The following is a 21305-nucleotide window of genomic DNA, read 5'->3' on the forward strand; positions in this document are numbered from 1 at the left end:
AGTGGAAGTACATCCAGATGTTCATATTTTCCACGAAGTCTTTCAAATCTTCCAGTGACATTTTCTTTGTTATGTTTGTTGGAGTCTATCCATCTCAGTGCCGACCGCCCTCGTCTTCGGGTCACCTCCACTTTTCCAAGCACAATCACATTTTCCAAGAAATCAGACCGTCTAATGGTGTGACGAAAGTAAGACAGCTGTAACCTAGTGATACCGCAATAGACAGACCTGGACTGATATTCTGAGAGACCCACTTGTTTCTTTTCTCGTCTGTCTAAACGTGTAGGGGAAGGGGGGGCAAGATGGGGACGCTAAGGAAAAAGTAGTTCAGGTGCGTTATACATGTTGATAATATGTTCATAAATAGTTCCATTTTGTTGCGTCACTATCTGTTTCTCATTGTGCACTAAAATAGTTTTTGAAAAGTCAAACACAAAAACTCAACACACAAAAAATCGTGCATACTACCAATGCCCCGTCTTGCCCCACACATGGGGCAAGACGGGGTGGAGGTTTCTTTGTCTCCATGGTGCTGCCACTGGCCTGGAAACTTGCATTCTTCAGTAAAAATTATACTAAAATTTGAATCTATTCCTATAACCTTGAATTACTAATATCAACGTAAAGTATTACACCATAATAAACCATCATAAGGCTCGTAGTTGGCATAATGAGCAAGAATACAATTTAAATTCATTTTATGGTAAAAATATATGGATTTTTAAATGACCGATTTTTTCGTGTGACCTCCTGAGAGGCCGTGTGCAGGTCTTTAAAGTCGACTCCCGTGGGCGACCTGCGCGTCAGGATGAGAGATGGAATGGATGAAGATGAATGAAACTGGGCAAGTGTGTCGAAGGACGTTGCCGTGGACTGTCAGAAGGTACCGTCCCAGCATTTGACTGGTGTTGAAAATGGGAAACCACGGAAAACCATTTCAAGGACGCCCGACGGTGAGGCTCGAACCCACGCGTCTACCGAGTCAGCAGAGAGCTTGACCCCATGACCTATCGCTGCGCTTTAGCCAGCATAGCCACTGCTGTCGGTAATGACTGATTTAGAACCCCACTACCCTTTGCACTCAGTATTTGGTCCCTTGGCCTATACCAGGTGGCATAATTTATAAAAATGAAATATGAATAGAAATTATATAAGTACCTATAGGGGAAATACTATTTATCCTAAAGGGCAAGATTAGGACGGGGGCAAGATGGGGACTAGGGCAAGATGGGGACTGGGGCAAGACGGGGACGTCCCCATCTTGCCCCAAATGTTATACTGAGACTAACGGAATAAAACTATCTTCATTTATTTATGAATTTCCTCCACGAACTCAATATATATACATTAAGGTACAGTCTAATGGATAGTCTTCAAGAACAAATGTATTTCAATTCCCGCTTACCTCATCAAAGTCCAAAGGATACATATGTATAAGATCACAGGGGGTTAGAAACAGTAAAAAGGCCATTCCAAGCATCCAGACAGCTCACACTGACTAGAAGTCGTACAAACTGTGTAACCTTCATCTGCCCTTCAAGATATTTCCATTTTCAGGCCAGTGGCAGCACCATGGAGACAAGGAAACCCCCACCCCGTCTTGCCCCGTGTCCCCATCTTCCCCCCTTTCCCCCACGTAAAATTTGTCTCCAGTAACTAAGATCAAATTCATCAATGTGCTTCCTATAGCGATTTTTATGGTTCAGCTTTCACAACCACATGTCAATATGGGAAAGAACGATGTCTTAACCATTCTGATCTTACTCGTTAGTATGCACAGACACAGCTATTATAGGCTAGGATTTTGAGTGCTGCCCTGCCAACTGTTAATTTTCGGCGAATTTCGGAAGTATATTATATTCGTGTTAGGTGTACTTAGCTATATATTTATTTGGTGGTGCTGTGTCTGCAGAACACCTAACAACATTTTAATGGATTATTGCTGTATCCATTTTATGTAATATTTTATTACCACGTTTAATTTATTTGAAAAAGCTGCATGTAACAAAAGCATATTATGACAGTCGTGGGATCGATTCTCGACTTAGTTGCTTGGCAACGAGAGAAGCTGCTAGACTCGTGAGAGTAAATCAATGTCACGTGGGTCGGATGGAATCATTACATGAATACTGTATACATACAGTGTTGAGGACTAGCCTTTCATGGGCTATCCATGGGCTACAACTGCAATATATAACCAGATTGTATGACTTTTGACTTCTAGGCATGATGAACAATGATTTCTTCACGAATACAGGATATTGTGTATCTACTCAGACAGTAGGATTGTTCACTCGCGATTATCATGTTGAGACCCAGGTCTTACACCATGACATCATCGAGCACGTTGCCGATGAGCAGGATATAGAGCCGTGCAATGAGCGAGTCTAAGCTCATTCCGTCTCCAGTTAGAATACCCAGCTCGTTTGTTCCGAGAACGAGCCTGCTGCTAGAACGAAGACAGACTCATATATAAACGAGTCTGGACGGACTCGAACCAGACTCATTCCTGCTCAGTCGAAATGGGCTATATTTAGGACAGTGAGCAGCATGAGTCAACCTGAACTCGCAACTCGATAACATGCTTCTTAATTGTTCAGTCACTAGGTGCGCGATCAAATTTCGAATTTTGACCATGTATCTGCTTCGCGAGTGTGCTCGCGCGGGCGGCAACTTGGCCGCCAATCATGTTTGATTTTCTTCTTCTTTTCCTGTCGCTTTTCCTACACCTGTGGGGTCGTGGGTGCGAACTGCGTCACACAAGTGAACCTTGTTTTACGGCCGGGTGCCTTTCCCGATGCCACTATTGCGTGTTTCTTTGGTGGTTGTAGTGTGGTATGTTGTCTGAATATGAAGAGGAGAGTGTTGGGACGGACACAAACACCCAGTCCCCGAGCCAGAAGAATAAATCAGAAGTGATTAAAATCCCCGACCCGGCCGGGAATCGAACCCGGGACCCTCTGAACCGAAGGCCAGTACGCTGACCATTCAGCCAACGAGTCGGACCGCCAATCATGTTTGATCATTTTCATTAAATTTTTTCCACTTCACACGTACCACTTCAAAGTAATCAGGACTGAGATTTAGACAAAACTCCACAAGCACAGCTTTGACCAAAAATATTTATTTAATAATTCACAGAAATATTTATTACGTACACCACTGGAATCTTCAGAATGAATTTATTTCTTATTTTTTGATTAGTAAAATGCACACATTTTCAGTCCAAATTTGTTTTTATTTACTATATCACCCACAATATTTGTTATTTTAGAAAAACATTTACAATATAAAATTAAAAAGAGGTTTAAATGTATGTATTTACATTTTTATTTTAAAATATTAACACAAATCTGGAAATGTTACTTGCTCTTCTTCCTTTCCCAGTTCCTCAAGAATTCGAAGAATATCTTCAGATTCGCTATATCGTTGAGCCTTGAACAAAAGAGTAGGTAACTAGGTCGGTAAACTCATCGTTAGTATTTTCTGGCCAAAAAAATAAGAAGTTAACATTTCAACGAAAAAATGAACAGACAACTTCTGATGAGGGAAAGAAAAACAATTGTCGCTACCGCTCGCAAGATGGCAGCTTGGCCGTCACCGTCAGCTTTCGAAGTGTACTGAAATGGTAGGGAGTGGTGGACGGGCTGAAATCGAACATCGGCTAGCAACGAGATAACTAACTAAAGAATACCTGCTCCTCCTAGGCATTTCTCAACTCTCTGACGAGAAATGTGCGACTTACTGTAATACAAAAATGCGGTCGATCTGCCGTCTGCGCGAGCGGGGTTCAACTTTCGAGTTTCCAAGCTGCTCGATCTATCTAGACTCGCTTGTGCTCATTCTCGTTTCTCGTTGTGATCACCTCTAAATATTCGCACATCAGAAAACGTGTTCCATCATCTATGCGCTACAACACAAAAGTAGACATGAAACATGTAAATGTAACAAATACGCAATATCAATTTCTCACCAATAGACTTTCGTGTTTGGTCCTTCCAAACACTCACCGAACAGAACAAGCTCTGAACGAGACTAGACTGAGCGGGTCTCATTTATTATAAATGAGTTCGAGCGAGTCTACACATCGTTTTGCACAGCTCTAGCAGGATATCTTACAGGAGAGACTGTTCAGCACGTGATGTGGCATGTCTTGTTCCAGAGAATCTTCAGCAATGTATTTGGAGAAAATTTGGAAATGTTGCGCGTCTCAGTCACGTACTGCAAGTGCATAGTGATATTACAGGTTCATCGTATACCTTACCAGGTCTTTCGGGGCAATCTTGGCAACAATATCCTGCTACACATTGTGTAACAGTATTGCCGGTATTTTGGAACAGAATTCATCGCCACGACTTACAGCTCACGCATTCTTCATGCAGGCATCATCAACGTATTTCCTCGCAATGCCGATATCTCGAACCAGTGAGTTCACCTTACTCTCCATACATGAACCGTCATGACATCCTGAAAGCTGGTTTTGGGCGTTCTGACATACAATGCATTTATAAGATCTGTAAGAAATGCCACTGATAAACAAATAGCTTGACGGACTGATGGATGGTTTGTCAAAAAATATACAAACTTCCACTACTGCAAGGAGCCAAATTATCGAATATTAAAAGAGCTGAGTTTGGTTGTATAATATTTTTTAAAGATGCATTAGGTCATTAGTCTGTTGGTGAGCAACTGATATTTCATATTTATTACATTTACATGTTTCATGTCTAATTTTGTGTTATAGCCCATCGATGATGAAACACGTCTGAAGTGTGTATATTTAGAGATGATCAGTGACAACTTTGGCGAGACAATCATGTAGTATACATTATTTTCGTTACCACGTTACATTATTACCGAGTTTGAAAGAGTAGGGCTATTTAAAACGGTCGCTTGATGTCAGCTGTTGGCTGTTCACACTTCAGTTTCAACATAAAACTTGTCAGTTGACGGACAGCCTTTGATGTGGTGTGGGTCCTGCTAATGAGCCAAGATGCGGGTAGTGTAACAAACCCTAATCTTATTAGGGACAACTTTCTATCAATAGCCACGTATTAAAGCTACCGAGACAGGACTGTGAGTTAGAAGTTATCGTTTCATGTTATAGCGCTGTGCGATAATTGTCAACTGCCCGCTACTTAAGGGGTGTGTGAATCCTGTCTATGAAATGAAGTCGAAGTCAACACAATATTCTTTATTGGTTATCATGAGCGCACCATGGCTTGCCACGGTGCATGGACGAGACAGTAAAACAGACCATAAGATGTAATATCAACAGCATTCATGTTAAGAAAGAATTATTGAAGTAATATCTTGGACGATATTGGATGGAATTTTACGGTATTCCATGAATACCATGATCTGTCAATATGCTGAACAAGAAATCAAGATTTCCCGTACTATTTACTTCATGCTTCGTGGGTAATGCATTAGATCAGAAGGTAAGTAGTAGTAAACTCGTGTCCTCATCCCGAGGTGGTGCAGCTCTTTTCAGGCACACCCCCATTGGAGGTGAGTTGCATGTACCATTTCAACCACATACCAGCCCTCCTGCCGTTTTTAAATTTCTGGCAGTACCGGGAATCGAACCCGGGCCCCCGAGGACGGCAGCTAATAACACTAACCGTTACGCTACGGAGGCGGACAGATCAGAAGGTAATATCAGAAGAGGTCGCCATTATTTAAATAGTGCTGAGTGTGGTGACAACTGTGTCTCAGCTGAGCCTGAGATTATGTTCATATATTCATCAAACTATTTTTGTTTATCTAATTTTTCCTAGGTCATATTTTGTCGTTTACTCTACGAGAATATTGCTCTCGCAGTAACTCTTCGAGTAAAATGGTAAAAACTTATACTATTCTACCTTCATTATCTTTCCGAATGAAACATATTTCAAAAGACAGAATCAAGAATTAGACGACCACTGTGGTAGGTTTGCCAATGGAGCCACACATACTTTTATACAGGCAGACGTAATGCATAGCCAACATGTGAGGCTAAAACTGTAAGATAAATCTGCGGTCGGTTATTGAGCACTCATGGGCATGTACATATGTGTTGTCTTGAGTTATAAGTTAATTTTACGCCTGAATCCGTGGCTAAGTATGATGACCTTTGGTCCAACAGTTCCAGGATCGATTACTGGCCGTGTCTGGAATGTTAACATTCTTTGATTAATTCTTCTGGCTCGAGGGCTGGCTGCGTGTGCCTGGATTTCATCCTAGGTAGGGTCCTATCCTCATAGATGCGCATTCACCCATGGGCTCCAACTCGAAGGAGCTGCACCAGGCCTCACAGGAGGCCATACATCATTATTATACAGTCATTTAACCATGTATTTTATCGCCTCTGCTTTAAATAACCAGACAATTAATAAAATAATGTGAGTAAAAGTGAATTTCCTCAGTATCAGCCAAATATACTGTGCTTTAAAATTACTGACTTTCTGAGAAAAACTACAGCGATTTTCTAGAAAATGAATCATCTTGTTTTTGGAACAGCGTGCAGTCGATTAATCTGTGGAGATTTTCATAGTATGTTTGATGACACTTTAGAGTATTACAGGACTGACCACGATACTTGTTCTAAGGGGAAATACAACTGGCCCCCTATGGACGAAGGCGGTAGAACACATCCACGGTATCTCCTGCCTGTCCTAAGAAGCGAATAAAAGGGGGATCCAGGAGGCTCTCGAGGTGTGAGCGTCGGTTGGCAAACATAGGACCCCTAGCTAAGTCTGGCATTACTTGTTACCTTTCCCAGTCAACTTTTCTTCCCTTCCGACCCCAGAGGCCAAAGGTGTCTCATTTTCAAGCACTTGATGGCTTTTCTACTTGCAAGGGTCATATCTCTTCTGCTCTTCCCCTCTGATTAGAGTTCAGCACTTCCTCTTAAAAGCATTAACCACCAACACTACAAGTAGGCCTAGATCTGGGCAACCACCCCCTCTCTTTGAATACTGTTAGATACTCGAATGATAAGGAAGCGTTTCTTTTACAGTTGACAGTTTTGCCCCTTGAAACAACAATCGCGTCCATCGTCATGTGTCGCTGAATAGGTAAATCATACTGACGATTTGTTGTTTTCACTCAATAGTCTTAATACCTTGGATTTCCCTCAGTGGAATAATGTAAGATTCTAGGAGGGATTTATCTGTAGCTGGGGCGTAAAATGATCTGTGATCGAATTATAGCAACTCATAAGGCAGGGTCTCTCAAACGCCCAAAATCTCACACGTTCAAACAGCGGCGCAGAGTTCCTGTGCACAGTGCATCGGTTCCACTCTTCTCGGCTCGGACCAACGCTTCGTCTCTGCTCTACTCGGCTAAGCTCGGCTCAACTCGGCTCGGATTTGGAGCGCTACGGAGCAAGTGAGGAAGAGGGGGACAGGGGGAGCGAGCGAGACAGGCGTGGGGAAAGAGAGAGACAGAGCTATTGCTCCAAATCGAGGAGTGGGGGTCTGCACTCTGGGCAACCAAGAGAAGTCGTCTTTTACACCGTGCACAGTGCATGCACCAGGCGCGTACACCCTGAGAGGCTCTGTCATAAGGTAATAAGTAGCGCGCTGTTACAGTTTGCAATCGCTGAACGATGCAATGAGATTTGTGGCTGGGTTGAAGCTGGAGATTTTGAGTATTTAGTCTATAGCTTCATGAATAAAAGCTAACCAAGCACGTATCAGCGAGATAAATACCGAGTAGTGAGTGTAGAAAGAGCACCGTGAAATTAAACATGGTGTTAAAACATAAGTTACTCGCTTCACTTCTAGATGTATATTTCCAATTCAAACAGGATATATCGTATATATACAACACGATATGTAGACTATATATTTTACGAAACTCAAACTCATGAATTACAAGGGGCTGCGAGGTGCGATTTACACCAATATATTCCAAATCGTCTGAATAATGGAGAATAATCCTTCATTTCTCAAGAAGTCAGCAGTATTATTTTTTTATATATAAAATATCCTTGCGCATTCTCATATCGTCGTCGTTGTAACACAGCCACCGCAGTACCAAACAAATATCAATGCACGTCTACTCATTCCAGGCAACAACTAGTCGTTGATAAGAATAAGATACGGCTTGTTGAACTCACATTTAACGCGAGAAACAGAATGCCTAAACAATCTTTAACATGAAAAGTTCGTAATGAAAATGAGGGGCTGTTTTAACTAACCCACTTCCATGTTTTCAATGCTATTGTGCCACAGCCCACTAGCCTGGTTTAGCACTACTACATCAGGACTTCAGTTCAGAAAAATTCAATATTCCTGTTAAAATTCAACGGAGTGTATCTTACTTAGGACACCGTGCTAGCCTGCAAGCAAGTACGCATAGCCGAATGGAAAACGTAGAGTAGTCATGCCAAACGTTCCTGGGTTCGATCCTTCCTACATGAGAACATTTTTATCGCCGTATTATCCTTTGATTGGAAAGTTCTATGTTTTTTTTCCTTTTCACAATTTGCTTTACGTCGTACCGACACAGTTAGGTCTTATGGCAACGATGGGATAGGAAAGGACTAGTCGTGGCCTTGATTAAGGTGAAAAATGTCTTTTGAGACTTAAGGAAGTTAAACCTTAATTACAAATGAATTTATGAGTGTAATATCAAAATAAAATTGAAAAGCTCGTAACTAGATTCGAACTCCGAATCCCTGCAAACGATCATATGCAGGCTGCGATTAGTACCATGTAGCCATTCCAGGTGACAAACAGTAGGTCTCGCAACTCTGTACTAGTGGAATAATCTAGGCTATCGTTTCGAAACTGTTGTATTTTACAAGAGTGCGATCAGTGGTTGAGAGGAAGTTGGATGAAAACCAGTGTGGTCTCAAACCACAGAGGGGCTGTCAGGATCAGATTTTCAGTATGCGCCAGGTAACTGAAGATGCTACGAGAGGAATAGACAGTTGTGTTTATGTTTCGTAGATCTAGAGAAAGCATATGACAGGGTACCGAGGGAAAAGATGTTCGCCATACTGGGGCACTATGGAATGAAGGGTAGATTATTAAAATCAATCAAAGGCATTTATGTTGACAATTGGGCTGCAGTGAGAATTGATGGTAGAATGAGTTCTTGGTTCAGGGTACTTACAGAAGTTAGATATGGTTGCAAACTTTCACCTTTGCTGTTCGCAGTTTACATGGATCATCTGCTGAAAGGTATAAAGTGGCAAGGAGGGATTCAGTTAGGTGGAAATGTAGTAAGCAGTCTAGCCTATGCTGACGACTTGGTTTTAATGGCAGATTGTGCTGAAAGCTTGCAGTCTAATATCTTGGAACTTGAAAATATGTGCAATGAGTATGGTATGAAAATTAGCCTTTTGAAGACTAAATTGATGCAAGGCTGGATCAGGTAGAAAATGTCAATTATTTAGGATGTGCGTTCTCCCAGGATGATAATATAGTAAGTGAGATTGAATCAAGTTGTAGTAAAGCTAACGCAGTGAGCTCGCAGTTGCGATCAACAGTGTTCTTTAAGAAGGAAGTCAGCTCCCGGATGAAACTATCTCTATATCGGTCTGTTTTCAGACCACCTTCGCTTTACGGGAGCGAAAGCTGGGTGGACTCAGGATATCTTAATCATAAGTTATAAGTAACAGACATGAGAGTAGCGAGAATGTTTGCTGGTACAAAGAGGTGGGAACAACGGCTGGAGGGTACTCGGAATGCGGAGACAAAGGCTAAGTTATGAATTAACTCAATGGATGGAGCTGTACGCATAAACCGGCTTCGGTGGCGGGGTCATGTGAGGCGAATGGAGGGGGATAGGTTACCTAAGAGAATAAGGGACTCTGTTATGGAAGGTAAGAGAAGTAGAGGAAGACCAAGAAGACGATGGTTAAACTCAGTTTCTAACGATTTAAAGATAAGAGGTATAGAACTAAATGAGGTCACAGCACTAGTTGCAAATAGAGGATTATGGCGACATTTACAAGTAGTAAATTCACAGAAGCTTGGAGACTGAACGCTGAAAGATATAACGGTCTATAATGATAATGAATGAATGAATTAATTAATTAATTAATTAATGCGTCTCACACGAACATTAACAACGAAATGAAAATATTCGTCCTACATCGGACTCGAATCTCCGACTACGAGCACCGGTTTCGTCGTCTATCTTTTACCACGCTCGGCTATCACGCGTGGTCGTTTACTGTTGTTATGTCAATACTATTTCCAGTCTTTCAGCTATCATGTTCTCTGTACATGACGTTCCTGTGATACAGAATTTTCACAAATCTTTACCATTCAGTATTTTATCATTAATGCTGGTTTGGTTGACACGAATATACGAATTATAGAAAACGTATAGATTTTTTTGCTAGTTGCTTTACGTCGCACCGACACAGGTAGGTCTTATGGCGAAGATGGGACAGGAAATGGGAGGGAAGAGACCGTGGCGTTACTTAAGGTACAGCCCCAGCATTTGCCTGATGTGAAAATGGGAAACCACGGAAAACCATCTTCAGGGCTGCCGACAGTGGGGTTCGAACTCACTATCTCCCGGATGCGAGCTTACAGCTGCGTGCTCCTAACCACACGACTAACTCGCCCGGTAAAGCGTATAGTAAGACCAGACATTGTAGTGAGTAGCCGAGGTCAATATTTTTATGTTAGGCTATAATCTGCGGGTTTCATAAAACTTAGTGAATAGGGGCACTGTACCACACGGTATATCACATAAATGTAGCAAACAATAACCGATGCTGTTTCCATTACCACCAAAATTACTTTCGTATTGAAGACGACCATCAGCTAAGAAAGGAATGGTCAAATCCGACTTGACGAAATATGCCCTGCTAGTTTTCTCACTGCAAGAGTTTATAAAACAAAACTTTCGGTGGTAAGGTAATCCTACCGAGAAGGGAGTTTTGTTAAATCCTACCTACATAATGAGAGGTTCAAGTATGAATTCTGAATACAGCTTTTGGAAGTAGGAGATGGTAAGACGGGAACGACGATTAAGGTACCGGTACCTTCCAAATGGTATGCACAAATACAATATCCATTGAACAAATACTTAGTGATATTGACTTCACCGTTCAGCAGCTTGAAAGAAGAGTAATTTCTACTAGTGAAGAATCAATTGAAATCAAACACGTACTTACAGCTTTACCTGGGGATGAGAGTCTGCAAACTGACAAGGTGCTATAATCACATAACTAAGGAATTTATTACAGTCCAAAAGCATCTCCAAGGGGACAAGTCTAGTAGTCAAAGAATTAATAAACGCCTTTTGAAGCATGTGTACTTTTGAAATGTAAATGAAGACAGTTCCCAGAACGATTGGCTTCCTCAGTTACGATCAGTGTCACAGGGTGAAACTTTTGACAAAATTTGACTTCATTTTCCAAAACCAGTCCACAGGTATGGGCAACTTTAAGTAAGATTTTCACGACTGAGATCATTTAGATCACTATCTGTTGTATCACCAAGTCAGGAAATACAATTTAAAAAGTATATTCAGAGAAAATATTTTATCAGAACATTGCTAGGATGAGATGTGATTTGTAGTTAAATTTCAAAAGTAATTCAGATCTTCAAACATAAAAGCTTCTTATGGGGAAATTTAATGCCTATATAGGAACATTTATATATTTCTTTTACAACTTAATTTACTCGTCGTACAAGAGCTACCTGAGATATCCTACTCAGGGGTATGCTAGTGGTGTATAAAAGTGGTGACCTCTTAACAGACGAGATAAATCCTGCGTGCTTCATAACGCCTACGAAGAAGAAACTCTGCGAACACTTCTACAGCGCAGGTTGCATACGTATGAGGCTCTGTTCATACGGCTCTTAGAAAGCATGTACGACACGTTACGTTTTACAACTCAATTTTAAATTAGAAAGAATTAACGCGAGTGCAAGAAAGGAGTGAAGTGACAAATTAATATAAAATCGTTTTCTTGAAAAATAGGTTCTGAAGACAATCGACTCCTAGACTTAAGAGGATAAGTAATGGCCCACTGATCAAGCAAACAGGCTGAATTTGGACCATGCCGCTCGATCACTGCGACAAATTATTATATAATTATAAATAACTGCTGTTTGCTGCAGTAGTATTCAAATCAAAATTAAAAGTGAATTATACTAAATACTCCGTGTTTTGTGAAATAGTTTAACAAAAGTGCGATTTTGTTCACATAAAAATTGAGGAACAGTTACTATGTTTTTCTTCAATTTTAACAAAAACAAGGGGTCATGTCTTATTTCTAGGTGATAACACGAACATTCTTCAATTGTTAAATTTACAGTGACTCGGAACTGAAAATTATCTGCGATATCATACCATACTCTGTTCACAAATATTCTGCAGATTTACCAAATTTAGAGTTGCATTTCTGTATTCATCGATAACTTCACAGTACATAGACAATGTCATAATATAGTTTTCTTCACTCAGAGAAAAAGTTATAATTAAATTACAATTAGAACATAAAATAATTTGAATTTCTGCACATCATTATTTTTAATGTGGGTCGGATGATGATGGATTATAATTGATACCCTCTGAAGCAACCTACTTCAATATCTGGAATATGTTTCTAGGGGGTTTAAATACGACGACGATTCGATTATTACGAGGGACTTGAATAGGATCAATTATTATTTTATTTCTGCAACTAAGGTTACTATCATTTTAAGAAATGCCTTATGAGAGAAGAGAAATATTTATAAATATTTGTTTTTCCATTACCAGGTTAGGGACATTGTAGATTGCAACCCCCCGTTCTTCCGTGAGTGTGTTTGGCTGGCTTTTATTTTTAGTCGATATAGAAATTATTACTGTAAGTGGTGGTAAAACATGGGTGAAGTAACCAGGATTTCAATATAGAAGAAACGTTGATGCAGTTTTATGACTAAGTAGAACATACGTTAAAAATCCATTTTCAGCCATCTCAGAAGCGGTTTTCTAAACTTTCTGTTTTTTGGAGCGGAGGGGGGAAGTAGGTGGGGCGATGGAAATGTGTGCGCATTGGTTCTGTATAATGAAGAGTGAAGGGAGGGCCTGCTTCTATAATGTATTTTTGTGTATCAGGCAGTAAATGTATGTTAATGATTTTGATTATATAAAGTATGGAATTGAATTAAAGACCTTATTTTTAGTGATAAATAATAACCAAAAATGTCTTCGACTGATAGTCTTAATTTGTTTCTGAGGATGGCCGCACCCGAGACGAAAGAAGTCTAACAGTATTACTAGATTGCCTTTAATAAGTGCACTGAAGTCAGTGAAATAAACATTTATCATGGTTTTTAGAAATTAAAAACTTCATAAATAAATAAATAAATAAATAAATAAATAAATAAATAAATAAATAAATAAATAAATAAATGCATAAAACCTTCCCTTAGGAAATGGGACTATTCTAATCTGTTATATTCTATTCAACCTGTAACCACAAGAGAAATGGCTGGCAACAGCGTTGCTGTAGCTACGAGGTTATGCTGTCACAACACACTATTTTATTCTAGTTCTTTAATGACGCACTAACAGATGTATGTTTTTCCCAACATTAGGATAAAAGGGACGGGGAAAATGTGGCCGGGATTTTAAGTAAGCTAAAGCCCTGGTATTCGGCAGGTGTGGACATGGAAACCATGGAAAACAATATTCAGGACAATCAGCGGTTAGGTTTGAATCTATCAACTCCGGAGTGTAAGAAGCTACAACTACAAGTGAATGGGTCAATGGCACTTAGTTTTTCCAAACTGTCATCCATCCAAGTACCAATCATTCACATTAATTAATTTATTCATTCATTCATTTATTCAACATATTTATCCATATGTTGACTACATTCGGTCACACTTCTGGTACAATGCGTTGCAGACTATGATTTATTCGACCACAAATTTCTATGCTGCACTGCATTAATGACCTTCAAGGGACATGAATGCACTCGTTTAGGAAAGGCAATGCTGGGCTGTAGTTCAGGGCTTGATCCTCGATTTCAACTCTTCTGGTTCGAATAATTGTCCGAATCTGTTCTACAGGTCAATTAATGAGCATCAAGCACTATAAAAGTAAATGACATTTTTAGAGGAAAGAAATGAAATGTCGTATGGCTTTTAGTGCCGGGATATCCCAGGACGGGTTCGGCTCGCTAAGTGCAGGTCTTTCTATTTGACTCCCGTAGGCGACCTGCGTGTCGTGATGAGGATGAAATGATGATGAAGACAATACATACACCCAGCCCCGTGCCATTGGAATTAGCCAATTAAGGTTAAAATCCCCGACCCGGCCGGGAATCGAACCCGGGACCCTCTGAACCGAAGGTCAGTAGGCTAACCGTTCAGCCAACGAGTCGGACAGGAAGGAAATGAACCTCTGATAACGACGTGTTTTGTTTCTCTTTTCGTTTGCTAGTGCTCTGACGCTGCAATGATTCAAGTTTTCAGCGATGGATAGGTTAGGAAAGGGACTGGGACTGGGAAGGAAGCGGCTGTGGCCTAAGTTAGGGAAAAGCTCCAGCATTTACCAGGTGCAAACATGGGAAACCACGGAGATTCATTTTCGGGCTGACGATGGTGGGGTTCGAACCCACCATCTCCCGAATGCAAGCTTACAGCTACGCGGCCCGTACAACGTTGTCAACTCACTCGGTGATACCAACGTGTAAGGTAAATGACTTCAAAACACACTAAAATGCTCATTCGCATACTACTGTTCGTTTAAATCTTCTGACACACTAATGCATCATTCATTAGAACACTCCAGAGTTATTCCTGGCTGTAAAACTAATGAAAATGCATGCACCTTCTCTACAAGGTGAAAGAAATGTAGATGAAGTACACTCTGCAAATGAAATATAATATGTGCCTTAAGAAGCATATTTTTGCATACGTTGAATGTTTTTGCATTGAATTAGAAATTACCATTTAAAAGTTCTCATGTGATAAACATTGGAAGTGTTTAATTCTGTAGTTAAAACAGTTCTAAATACCATTATGGTAACATTTAATGCTTCTGGTGATGACTGGACCGGTAAGTTAGTAAATATTAATGATTGCGCATAATTCTATGTTGTACAATTTTACAAATAAAAGCAATGCTCAGATAAAAAGATTTTGATGCTTTCTATTTTATCCTAATCTCGGAGAAGGAGTAAAAGATTAAATAAATCCAAAACAAAAGAAATGGAATGCAGTTGAATGAAGCCGGGCGATGCAGGAAATATCAGATTAAGAGAAGACTTCTTGCAGTAACTAGATTAATATCGTGCGATGGATAGTAGAATATTTGATGATGGTAGAAGTAAAGAAGATATAAAATGCAGACTAACCCAAGCAAATATGGCATTTCTTTAGAAAATATATTTGCTCCATTTCAAAGATATGTACAGTAAAACGTTTCGGAGTACTTTTGTGTGGAGTGTGTTACTGTACGGTAGTGAAACGTGGACAATAATTGATGCAGAACAAGGCAAAAGAAGCCCTTGGAATGCGGAGTTACAAAATGTTGAAGCTAAGACGGATGGAGAGATACAGAATGAAGTTTGCGAGGGGAGAACGATGTGGCATTATTGACCCAAGGAAAAGATAGATCGAAAGGGACACATTTTGAGGGACGCAGGATTTGTTCATTTGGTTCTGAATGGAATGTTTGTGTGTAAGAATGGTAGGAGGAGGCTACGATATGAATAGGACTTTTTTTTTTTTTTTTGCTAGTTGCTTTACGTCGCACCGACACAGATAGGTCTTATGGCGACGATGGGACGGGAAAGGGCTAGGAGTGGAAAGGAAGCGGCCGTGGCCTTAATTAAGGTACAGCCCCAGCATTTGCCTGGTGTGAAAATGGGAAACCACGGAAAACCATTTTCAGGGCTGCCGACAGTGGGGTTCGAACCTACTATCTCCCGAATACTGGATTCTGGCCGCACTTAAGCGACTGCAGCTATCGAGCTCGGTGATGAATAGGACTAACAGGGTTGAGTAGAAATCAATTGCTTTGTTAGAAGGCAGTTCGAGTTTAGGAAGAGTTATTTCATTGAGACTCAACTTTCAGGATTCCAATGAGATATAGCAGATATTTTAGATCCAGTTCAAAGGGACTGTATTGCTATTGATCTACCCAAGGCTTTAGATAGAGTAGATCATCGCAGGCTATTAAAAATGAGAGCTATTGAACTAGACAAAATAGTGATTAAATGGGTACCTAACTACATTTCTAGAAAATAGAACTCAGAGTAGATTATGATTCTGGAATGATTAAGAGGGCGGGGGTCTGCAAGGCAGTATTATTGAACATTTACGTCTCTTATATATTCCTATATATAGATATTCCTTTATATAAATTGGAATCAAGGCTTTGTGCGGATGATACTTATTACTCTAAACAGTATAGCAAGTTATAGGATTGTGAGCAACTCTAAAATGACATCCTCGACGTTGTGAGATGGATAGCAGAAAATGGTAGGCAGATAAAAATACAAGTTGTTACTTTCACTCAGAGGAGAAGCCTTTCCGTTCGACTGCATTTACTATCTTGATGGGGTAAAAGTACCTCATGGGTGTTAATATACGGGAAGATATTCATTGCGGGAATCACATTAACGAAGTTGTAAATAACGGCATTTAAGAGTTGTAGTAAGGATGTATAGGAAAGAGGGTTTAAGTCACTGGTAAGACCCCCATTAGAGAATGGTTCCAGAATATGGGACCTACACCAGGATTACTTGATTCAAGAACTCGAAAAGATCCAAAGAAAAGCAGCGCGATTGTTCTGGACGATTTCAGCCAAACGAGTAGTGTCAGTAAAATGGTACTGGGAGTAAGAGACGAGCTGCTCGATTAAGCGGTGAATTTCGGGCTGTCAGTGGGGTATACGAATAGGAATGAGTGGAGTTTTTAAAAGTAGAAAGTATCATTATATGAATATAAAACTGGAATTCATGACGACTAATTTGGGCAAGTATTCGTTCATACGAAGGGGAATTAGGAATTGGAATAATTTTCATTTTCACCTTCTTTGAAATTATAAAATAAAAGATTAGATAAACAGCTGATAGAGAATCTAACACCTAGACGTCAATTCCAAGTGCAGATAAAGTCTAAATTAAAAAATAACAGATGTGGGATTCGTAGTTCTGTAGAAATGAAGTGATTAACACAGGATAGGGTAGCATACCTTAGGAACAATCCGACATATACTCCATATAGGAAGAGTTATACCCTGTTTCTAAACAGTTCATGCAATATAACGATGTTCTGGAACATTTTCTTCCAAATTTAGCGACAATTAAAACGAAAGGGATAGTGAGCGGTGGTGGTGATTATTGTTTTAAGTACAACTAGCGAAAGAAATAGATGGACGACCTGATGGAACAGAGTTATATTCAAAGCCCTGTCTATCATTGCTGCACCGTTAAGCTTGCATGTTGACCTGATCAAGAGCTATGGGCGCCTTCTACATCGTGGACATGCATTTTAGGAACGAACTTCGCCTTCGTTTGGTTAAAATGTGAGGGACAACTTGGATCGCTCACACTGTAAACCTCAACAGCTTTCATGTGGTTTAATTATTTATTTTTCCAGGACCGATTATCCTGATGTCGAATTTTTAAGAATGTTAATTATCATAATCAAGATACATGGGAAGAAATATGAGAAATAACGGCAGTTAAGCAAAACAGAATGTCCCTCACTGATATGATACCTCTCTCGGTGCAGTCATTATTCACTAGGATTTTGACAACCCGAACAGAAATCGTCTATGTCATCTTGAAAATTTGCGTTTCTTGCCAGATCTCCTGAAATCAAGTCTAGTATTAGCGGAATCTACAGAGATCTCAGAGTTAAGAGTAATAGTCTACCGCTATATCGCCAGACGGATATAAATGAATGACGTGAATTAAATCAGTACCGAGCGAGTTATCCATGCGGTTAGGGTCGCGCAGCTGGTAGATAGTGGGTTCAAATCCCACTGTCGGCAGCCCTAAAGATGGTTTTCCATGGTTTTCCATTTTCATACCAGGCAAATTCTGGGGCTACACCTTAATTAAGACCACGGCAACCACCTTCCAAATCCTTGCCCTTTCTCGTCCTTCCATCATCGAAAACCTTCGATGTGTTAGTGGGACGTTAAATAAGGAGGAAAAAGTTCAATCAGCATTCCTGAAGCGTAACAAACCGTCACTACGTTGTAGCAGCTTTCCGTCCAGGTGGTCCGAGTTCGATTCCTGACTTTGATGAGAGCTTAAACTGGTTTGTTGGACTGGATTGGGACAAACTCATGCGGCAAGGAGATCAAGAAAAGGTCAATTTAACTCGGCCACTTATTGTTATCAAGGTGATTTGCGAGATTGACTAAAGATCAATCCACGATCGCAGAGTCCAGTATTTAATAAGACTAAGGAATTCCGTTTAATGACTTACTCATAACAATTAATATCTTTCATCCTCTCTTCCTCTACTCTCTAGGGCTGATAATCACGTTGATTTGCACCTTGAAACAACATTCCCTCACTATTTGCAGCCTTGGGAATCGTTTTCCGTGCCCTCTTCGTTTTCACAAGCGGCCGTGTCCTTCACCACCACTACTATTATTCTCCTTTGATATCTGAAAGAAATTTGAGTGAAATGAAATGGCGTATGGCTTTTAGTGCCGGGAGTGTCCGAGGACAAGTTCGGCTCGCCAGATGCAGGTCTTTCGATCTGACGCCCGCAGGCGACCTGCACGTCGTGATGAAGATGCCATATATACCCAGCCACTGTGCCAGCGAAATTAACCAATTAAGGTTAAAATTCCCGACTCTGCCGGGAATCCAACCCGTGACCCCTGTGACCAAAGGCCAACACGCTAACCATTTAGCCATGGAGCAGGAGTACTCTGTTCCCTTGACGTGGACTATTCACTAATAATCTTTCAGTATCTCCTCTTGACTTACATTCCACATTTATAAGAAAAGCGATTAAATGCTCAACGTTTGTGCTGCCTCAGTTAAGAGAATGCATTTTGTCGACGCTAATTATTATGTTTTCACTCACAAGAGCGCACTCACTTCAATTGGACAGCAATTCTCTGAGCAGAAAACTTTCTTCAAACTTTGAATTAATTCCTCTGAAAATTGCGTGGCAAATGACAATCGCACAGCATATTATGGCAATAGTTTGTAATTATGTAAATGATAAAGATTAGTGATTACGTCGTAAGAAAAAAGGAATGTAGGTAATTCTAAGTAATCATACATCGCTATTGTACTGAGGACAGAGAGAACTTATCTGTCGAGTTTTATCCAACGACCTTACGTAAGTTCTGAAGGTAGATGACTTTATCCCATACAAAACTGGAATTTATTAGCACACTTTTAGGGAAAACATCGCAGTGAAAAGTTTTAGTTATGTTGCTCTCTCACGAACCGACACATAACTCTTAGCTGGCGTCTACTGCGAAATTAGTCGTTTATTTGGCAGAAAATTTATAAAACTGTATCTCTACGTGTAATAGTTCTCTACAGTCGATATTTAGATAATTCTAATCGCAATATATTTGGCTGAGTATACCTGAAATGTCTATGAAGTCAACTGACCCAGTCGGGTTGAGTGACTCAGACAATGGAAGCGCTTATCTTCTGAGCCCAAGTTGAATTTCGATCCAGGCTCAGTCTGGTGGTATTTAAAGGTGCCCAAATACAGCAGCCTCATATCGGTAGACTTACCAGCAAAATAACTCCTGTGGACAAAATTCTGGCACTTTGGCGTCCCCGGAATCTCTAAAAGTATAATTAGTGCGACGCACAATTATTATTATTATTATTATTATTATTATTATTATTATTATTATTATTATTATTATTTGCGAACTGACCACTGAAAATCACACCACAATTTCATTTTTTCTTTATTTTAAGTTTCCTCTTCCCCCAGTACTCCTTCATATGGGCGGTATACTGGGTTTTTTTTTTCTGTTCATCTGTCCAGACGCCGTCTTTGCAGTTCTTTCGGTTTGAAACCCTTTCAAATTTTGAATCATGGTCCGAAATGTTTTCCTGTCTAATATCTGAACTTCCTGGATGTTGGACTTCTCTAGATCTTAAGAACATCCTTAATCCATGCCATCGTTGTCTTCTTGTTCCACAAGTAGTCGAAAAACTTTTTGGTTAGTCTGGTTTTGTCCATTCTGTACAAATGTCCGAGAAATAATAACCTTCTCTTTTTCATAGTCTCTGAAATTTTTTCCACATTTTTGTGGAAGTTTCCAGCCGGTTTCAGTCTGGATTGGGCCCAAGATTTTCCATATTATTATTATTTCTAGGATCCCCTGCATCTCCAATTTGTAATTCATCGAGAGGCATTCGCTGGCATACAGACATTCTGTTTTTACTACAGTGTTGTAGTGTTGTAATGCCTTATTTTGTCATTCCATGAGATGCATTTCTTGTTGTAGATGTTTTTAGTCAGTCCATAAGCTCTCTTCATTTTTGAGATACGATCATCTACAGCAGCTTTCTCTAGTCCGTTCTCTTGTATGATTTCACCGAGGTCTTTCAACTGTTTAACCCTCTGAATCCGTCCAATCTCGGTTTCAAGGAATTGTGGTCCATGTTTGTCGTTCATCATGAACTTGGTCTTCTCTTTTGAAGTCCTAAGTCCCGTCTTGCTAGCGATCTTTTCTAGGAAGTTCATCTGTACGGCCGGTTCCTCTAGGTTTCTGTAAGTATCGCAAAATCATCCGCGAAAGCCAAGCAGTTGACTTTGATTCCTCCGGATTTTCTTCATAAGCAGATCGGGATTATCCCTTGATTTTCAAGTTCGGAATTCCAAATTCTCACAATCTTCTCCATGACACAGTCGAATAATAGTGGTGATAATCCATCACCCTGTCGCACACCTGTCTTAATTTCAAATGACTGAGACAATTCTCCCATGATTTTCACTTTAGAAGTTGTGCCTGTTAAGGTTCTTCTGATAATGTTTGCCAGTTTGGTTTTGACCCCTAATTCTCTGATGATCTTATCTAGGGTCTCTCTGTCCACCGAATCAAAGTCTTTTTTGAAGTCAATGAAAGAAACCACTATATTTTTGCCGTTCAGCACTCTGTGGCGAATTGATTTCAAATTAAGGATTTGCTCAGCACAGGAGAGGCCTTTCCGGAACCCACCCTGGTATTCTCCAAGTTGCTTATATAGGATTCCTTCAATTCTGTGCAGAAGTATCTTGGAGAGGAATTTGTAAGCGACTGGGAGTTGCGACACTCCTCTGTAGTTGTTAACATCTTGTTTGTTTCCTTTCTTATAGAGTGGGTGGGTCAGCGCTGTTTTCCATTCGTCTGGTAGCTTTCCT

General features: G+C 40.2%; 1 protein-coding gene across 3 annotated transcripts in view; it reads right to left on the reverse strand.

Moving 5' to 3' along the window:
• Window positions 1-21305, reverse strand: part of LOC136866148 (tyrosine-protein phosphatase non-receptor type 13) — a 536552-nt gene that overhangs the window by 78894 nt on the left and 436353 nt on the right. The gene's annotated exons all lie outside the window — the stretch shown is intronic.

This window comes from Anabrus simplex, chromosome 3, assembly GCF_040414725.1.
Source record: "Anabrus simplex isolate iqAnaSimp1 chromosome 3, ASM4041472v1, whole genome shotgun sequence".
Lineage (NCBI taxonomy): Eukaryota > Metazoa > Arthropoda > Insecta > Orthoptera > Tettigoniidae > Anabrus > Anabrus simplex.